Source organism: Pristiophorus japonicus, chromosome 8, assembly GCF_044704955.1.
Source record: "Pristiophorus japonicus isolate sPriJap1 chromosome 8, sPriJap1.hap1, whole genome shotgun sequence".
In the NCBI taxonomy this organism is placed as follows: Eukaryota; Metazoa; Chordata; class Chondrichthyes; family Pristiophoridae; genus Pristiophorus; species Pristiophorus japonicus.
In genome coordinates this window covers 71665091-71672269 of record NC_091984.1, presented here as the reverse complement: position 1 = coordinate 71672269, position 7179 = coordinate 71665091, and positions in this window count along the sequence as shown.

Here is a 7179-nt window from a genome sequence, read left to right as displayed (position 1 = left end):
GGTCGGATCATTGCCATGCAGTCATGATGGACGATCTGTGCCTCAGGTACTGCGCTGGTCTGTTCTCTGGGGCCTGGCCCAAGCGAAGGTGAGATTTTGTTCTGCCTCTGAGCACGGGGTACATCGATTGCTGGAGTGAAGAGATCTTCCCATTTCCACTGGATCTTCCCCATCCACCTTCTTCCGAGTAGCATTGGACCATCACCTACAACAATCTACAGAGGTAACTTAAGCATCACACCATTATGGATTACACTTACATCCGCACTACCAAGGACTGGGATCAGCTCCTTGGTGTAGGTGCGCAACTTTTCCTGTACTGGAATCAGCTTGGGTTGTTTTTCGTTCCATAGTCTCTCAAAGGCATCCTGGCTCATCACTGACGGGCTCGCTCCTGTGTCCACTTCCATGAAGACTGGAACACCGTTTATTTCGACTTCCATCTTCATTGGAGGACAATTGGTGGTGCAGATATACACTCCATACACTTCTTCTTGGGGCTTAGCTGCCTCTCTGGCCAAATCATCATACTCCCCGCTGGATTCAAAGTCATCTACCGACTCCTCTGCTACACGGTGAGTCGTGTTTCTTTTACACATACGTTGGAGGTGGCCCTTCGTGTTACATGCTTTGCATACATACTCAGCAAACCGACACTGGTGAGCCCTATGGTTTCCTCCGCAACGCCAGCGTGGTGCCACTCGATTAGCACCCCTTGGCGGACTCTGAGTCCTGAGGTCTGTGCTCTCTGCCCTGGGCAGAGCCACGTTCTACAGTCTTGCATGTAAAAGGCACCATTCTCTGTACAGTACTTGTCGGGTTTGAGTCCACAGGATGAATAATTTGCTTGGTGCTGCAGGTCGAGGTCATGAACGCCTGACTGATGGCCTTCTGCAGGGTGACTGTGGTGTTGACAGATAATAGCTTGTGAAGGAGGCCCTCGTGGGCAATTCCTATAACGAAGATGTCTCTCAATGCTTCGTTGAGGTGCATGCCGAAATCACACGGTGCCGCAAGTCTCCTGAGGTCGGCAGCATATTTTGCAATCTCCTGGCTCTCGGGTCTGTGGTGAGTGTAGAATCTGTGCCTGGCCGTGAAGATGCTCTGATTTGGTTTTAGTTGGTTGCAAATTAGTTCAGTCAGCTCATCTATGACTTATCCTTGGCCTTCGTGGGTGCCAGCAAGTCCCTGACGAGGCCGTAGTCCTCTGGCCCACAACTGGTCAGCAGTATAGCCTTGCGATCCTCTGCCGATGCGTCCATCTCCTCCGCCAGGTCGTTTGCCACGAAATATAGCTTGAGCCTTTCCGTGAAAGCATCTCAATCATCACCCTCTGCGAAGTGACAAAGGTAGCCATAATCACGTGAACGTCTGTATTCTAGTTGCCAGCTATTATGTCTGTAGTGTACTTATGAATGCCTCCACGAGGCAATGTGTTGTACTCAAACTGTAGTGACCTTGGTCCTTTACTCGTAACTCCAGAGTGAGGCAGCCGCATGGTGGCTCCCCTTTTATACAGCCCCTGCCACCAGGGCAAGAAACCCCAGTCTCCATCAGTTGCACCCTCTAGTGGTGCCAGCATGTATATACACAGTGTAAACCTTATTGATGGTACATCAGGTAAACAAGTCTCCATCTTATGCAACTATACAGTGACTACACAGAGAGTATATCTATAGGCTGTATATGTAACACAAGGGATCCTGGACTAAGTGGCAAGTTGGATCCAAAATTGGCTCAAAGGCAGGAAGCAAAGGATAATGTTCGATGGGTGTTTTTGTGACTGGAAGGCTGTTTCCAGTGGGGTTCCACAGGGCTCAGCACTAAGTCCCTTCCTTTTTGTGGTATACATCAATGATTTAGACTTTAATGTAGGGTTATGATTAAAAAGTTTGCAGATGATACAAAAGTTGACCGTGTGGTTGATAATGAAGAAGAAAGCTGTAGACTGCAGGAAGATATCAATAAACTGGTCAGGTGAGCAGAATGGTGACAGATTAGTAATTGGGGAGGTGCAATGAGACCTGGGTGTCATGGTACATCAGTCATTGAAAGTTGGCATGCAGGTACAAGAGGCGGTGAAGAAGGCAAATGGCATGTTGGCCTTCATAGCGAGAGGATTTGAGTATAGGAGCAGGGAGGTCTTACTACAGGGCCTTGGTGAGACCACACCTTGAATATTGTGTACAGTTTTGGTCTCCTAATCTGAGGAAGGACATTCTTGCTATTGAGGGAGTGCAGCGAAGGTTCACCAGACTGATTCCCGGGATGACAGGACTGACATATGAAGAAAGACTGGATTAATTAGGCTTATATTCACTGGAATTTAGAAGAAGGAGAGGGGATCTCATAGAAACATATAAAATTCTGATGGAATTGGACAGGTTAAATGCAGGAAGAATGTTCCCGATGTTGGGGAAGTACAGAACTAGGGGTCACAGTCTAAGGATGAGAGGGAAGTCATTTAGGACTGAGATGAGGAGAAACTTCTTCACTCAGAGAATTGTGAACCTGTGGAATTCTCTACCACAGAAAGTTGTTGAGGCCAGTTCATTAGATATATTCAAAAGGGAGTTAGATGTGGCCCTTACGGCTAAAGGGATCAAGGGGTATGGAGAGAAAGCAGGATCGGGGTACTGAAGTTGCATGATCAGCCATGATCATATTGAATGGTGGTGCAGGCTTGAAGGGCCGAATGGCCTACTCCTGCACCTATTTTCTTTGTTTCTATGTTTTTATGATATGGTTGGGATACCCGGGAGTACGGGTTTCCCGCAGGCTGTGCCGAATTTAATGGCAGGACCTGATTTGCATGGGAAGCCTCTGTTTCCCACCGCAGCCAGCATAATTGAGAGGCTGCCTGCTTTGGGCGGGTAGGCCTGCTGCAGTAGGCAGCACATGGGAGGGAGGGAGGAACAGCGTGGGGGCCGGGGGGCTAGGGCAGCAGCCGTGGAGGAGGGATTCCGATGATAATCAGGGGCGGCGGTGGAAGAAGATCGGGGGGTGAATGGTCAGATGGGATCTTGGGTCGGGAGCAGCATGGAAAGGGGTGGAGTGGTCCGGAGGGGGGAAGGCTTGCGGGGGGATTGGAGGCCTGTCTGGGGGTCTCCAATTGCAAGGGGTGGGTAGTAGAGGGAGTTGGGTGGGTCAGGTAAGGATCCTGGATCCAGGAGGTAAGTGTAAATGCACTTGCCTCCTGGATCCAGCAGTCCTCCCCTTGCATTAGCTGAGTTTCACAAGACCTGCAAAATCCAACCAGCTAAAGTTAAAGACAAAATGCAGGTTAAAGAAGAGGCTTCCAGCCTCATTATAACATTTAAATAGATGACCCACCTCCTGGAAGTGGTTTGGCTGTCCGCCCTGCCTCTGTTAAAACCAGAAATTGGAAGCAGGTTCAGAGTGGCATTCCATTTTTAACAATTTAACTCTCCCCACGCCCCCAACCAGCTCATTTTTTTAGGTTAAAATTCCGTCCTTAGTGCAGGTTAGTTTCAAATGAGCTGAAATTTACAGAGGGGGGAGGATGGGAGGCCAGCCAGGAGAGCATTGGAATAGACAAGTCTGGAGGTGACAAAGGCAGGGATGAGAGTTTCAACAGTAGATGAGCTGTGCCATGGATGGAAACAGTGATGTTACGGAGGTGAAAGTAGGTGGTCTTTATGATTGAGGATATGGGGTTGGAAGCTCATCTTGGGGTCAAACAGGATGCCGAGGTTGTGAACAGTTGTCTTTAACCTGAGACAATCGCCAGGAAGGAAGAGTGGAATCATTGACAATGATATGCAGTCTCTGGTGGGGCCCGAAAATAATAGTTTTGTTCTTCCTAATGTTTAAATGATGGAAATTGTAGCTCATCCAGGATTGGATGTCGGACAAGCGGGCTAACAGCACAGAGGCAGTGGCAGGTTCGAAAGAGGTGCTGTAGAGATAAATGTTGTCAGTGTAAACGTGAAACTTGATGTCTTTGGATGATGTTGCAGAGGGACAGCACTTAACAGAGAGCCAAGGATAGATGCTTGGGGAACTCCAGAGGTAACAGTATGGGGGTGGGAAGAGCAGCCATTGCTAGAGATGCTTTGGTTATGATTGGACAGATAAGAGGGGTACCAGGAGAAGGCAGTCCATTCAACTGGACAGCCGAGCAGAGGCTTTGGCAGAGGATGGTGTGGTTGATCGTATCAAACTCTACAGAGAGGCTGAAAAGGATGAGGAGAGACATAATCACATAGGATGCCATTTGTGACTTTGTAGGGCCGCTTCAGTGCTGTGGCAAGTGTAAAAATCCAATACAGAGAGATTCAAACATAGAGTTGTGAGAAAGATGGGCATGGATTTGGGATGCAACAAATAATTCAAGGACTTTGGAGAGGAAAGGGAGGTTGGAGATGGGGTGGTAGTTTGCAAGGACAGAGGGATTAAAGCTGTTTTTTTTTTAGGAGGGGGTTATGATGACCATTTTGAATGGGTGGCAGACAGTACCTGAGGAGAGGGAAACATTTATAATATCAGCTAGCATGGGGGCCAGAAAGGAAGGTTGGGTAGTCAGCAGTTTTGGGGGAACAGGGTTGAGAGAACAAGAGAATAAGATGAGCTCAGAAAGCCATGAGCAGAGATAAGAGACAAACTAAAGAAAGTTGTTAGGGCAGGGGAAAACCTTGATTGAGGTTTAGTTTGGTAGGGAAGGGGGATGTGGCAGAGACAGCTGAAGGGATTGTCTCAATGTTATTGACAAAGAAGTCCATGAGCTTCTTAAACTTATTTTTGGAGATGAGAATGGAGAAGCAGGAGAGAGGAGCTTAAGGAGATGGTCCGGACTGGAGAAAAGAAGCTGGGGGTTATCTTTGCATTCTCGGATGATCCTAGAGTGGCAACCAGTTCTGGCAGAAGGAGAGCAGGGCTCGATCATGCTTGATATGATCCAGCCACATCTAGCGATGGATGGCTGAAGCAATTGTGCACATTGAATGACTGACTGCGATGGTAAACAGAATGTAATATGTATATATTCAGTGCATATGTCTACACGGGCCATCGCGGAACAAAGATGTACTGTCCCAGCTATAGTTCTTGCTTATTTCAATACTGCCCTGAACATAACATACTTAAGCACATGCATGAGGAGACAATAAGATTTTTCTACCTGATCTTCTCATAGTTAGCAATGGTAGCTTTCTATTTCACAACAACAAAAGCTAGTATCAGTAATGGTGACCATGAAACTACCGGATTGTCATAAAACCCACCTGGTTCGCTAATGTCCTTTAGGAAGGGAAACGTGCTGTCCTTACCTGGTATGGTCTATATGTGACTCCTGACCCACAGCAATGTAGTTGGCTCTTAACTGCCCTCTGAAATGGCCCAGCAAACCACACAGTTTTCTCACTACCACTTTCTCAGGGGTAATTAGGGATGGCCAATAAATGCTTGCCTTGCCAGCGAGGCCCACATCCCATGAACAAATAAAGAAAAATCATCCTTCAGAATGTCAGAATCAATATCTGCATAACTCAGATGCAATCAAATTGTCCAAGTACAAATTTTTATTTTGTTTCTAGTTTTCCAATGTAAAATTTACATTACCAGAATTCTGAAGTATTCTAATTCAATTGATCCATGTAAAGAGAATTTAAAAAGAGTTCGTTGTGAACATACCAACATTTGAAAAAGGACAGGAAAATGCTTGGCCTCCTTAGTGCCTCCCATTATCGCCTCTGAGGGATGATAACGGGCGCTAGCGACTTAGCGACCAGGCGCGGTGAAAGAAACAACTCTTGCTAAATTGATCAAGAGGTTTGTGGCGGCGGTAACAACTTGCACCACGATCTCCTGTGCCCGAACATCGTGACATCATTGTCCTGCGCATCGCCCCGGTAGCACCCAGTAACGAACTTCGGTTCCGCCCCTGCAACATTGCCGGGTGACAATACTGACAGCTGCAGGAGGCTTTGGTCGGGAGGCCAGGTGCTTCGGGGGCACAAGTTAAAGGGGATGTTGGTGCGATAAGTAGAAAAATTGTTCGAATGCATAATGTCCATTTTTCGATTTTTCTTCGGCCACAATCGATCAGCCGGCACTCTGCTGCAGTGCTTGGGGCTGATCGGGCCAAATCACCACTGCCTCTGGGGACCAGCTAACTCATTCCAATGCAGAGCCTGCCACAATGGCCCTTCCCTTTAAGGGAGGGAAGGGACCTCGGATCCTGGTAGTGCTGCACCACCAGCCTGCGTCCTTCAGCAGTCCAATGGCAGTGGTAGCGCTTGATTTAGTGCTCCATTTCCTTCCTGGAGCGCTAACACCAAATTTATAGAAAGCTGAGAGTCATTAGCGCCTGGTGCGAATTTTTCCAGTTCTCAAAAGTTAGCTCCCCAAAGGCGCGCTGCTGTATTTCTCCCCCCATGAATTTCCACAGCTTTCTTCCAATCTCCAGATGTAAATTCAGCGAGAACGACTGTTTTTGCCATCTTTCTGGTGGTTCCCCCAATTTCCCTCTTCCAAGTACATTTTTCCATCCAGTTTATCACATCCAGAAATGATGTAGCCCATGTGCACCATTAACCCACTCATACAATCTTCTGGGTGAGGCAAAAAAAAAAACTAGGGCAATTTAGGAACAAAGTCAAGAAAATTACTCTCCAATCCTGAAGACAAAGAGGAAAGCTGCAAGAGGCTGCAGTAACTGATATCACTAATTGCAGCTAACTCTAACTCACTTTCTATAACTCAAGATGTCTTCCATTCTCTAAAAAAATGTGGGATCTGGAAAATGGCAAAATTTGGTGCGAGAACAGGAATGACTATGATAAGATATAAGCAGAGTTATTCTACTGCTTATTAACAGTTATTCATTTGCCTGGTGATTACTTCAAAATCAAGTATGCTTTGAATTTCAATCCACAGTTAACAAAGTAAGTATTCAGGACTTAGTTCTCTTACCAGAAAAAGTCAGCTGCAAAATTCCAATAATCTCTCGTATTTTCCAAATACCAAATTTGGTGTTTGTGTGTCAGGCTGACTTAACTCAAAGCACAAGCCGAGTTTGATACAAGGAGAGTGAAATGTGGATAATCCATGTTTTTATCATTCACAGGCCACTCTTTTCACAGTACGTGGGCCGTAGTTTATTAGGTTGAGCAGCTCTGACTGCAAGAAAGGCTTGGACTTTCTCATCGCCATGAGAAC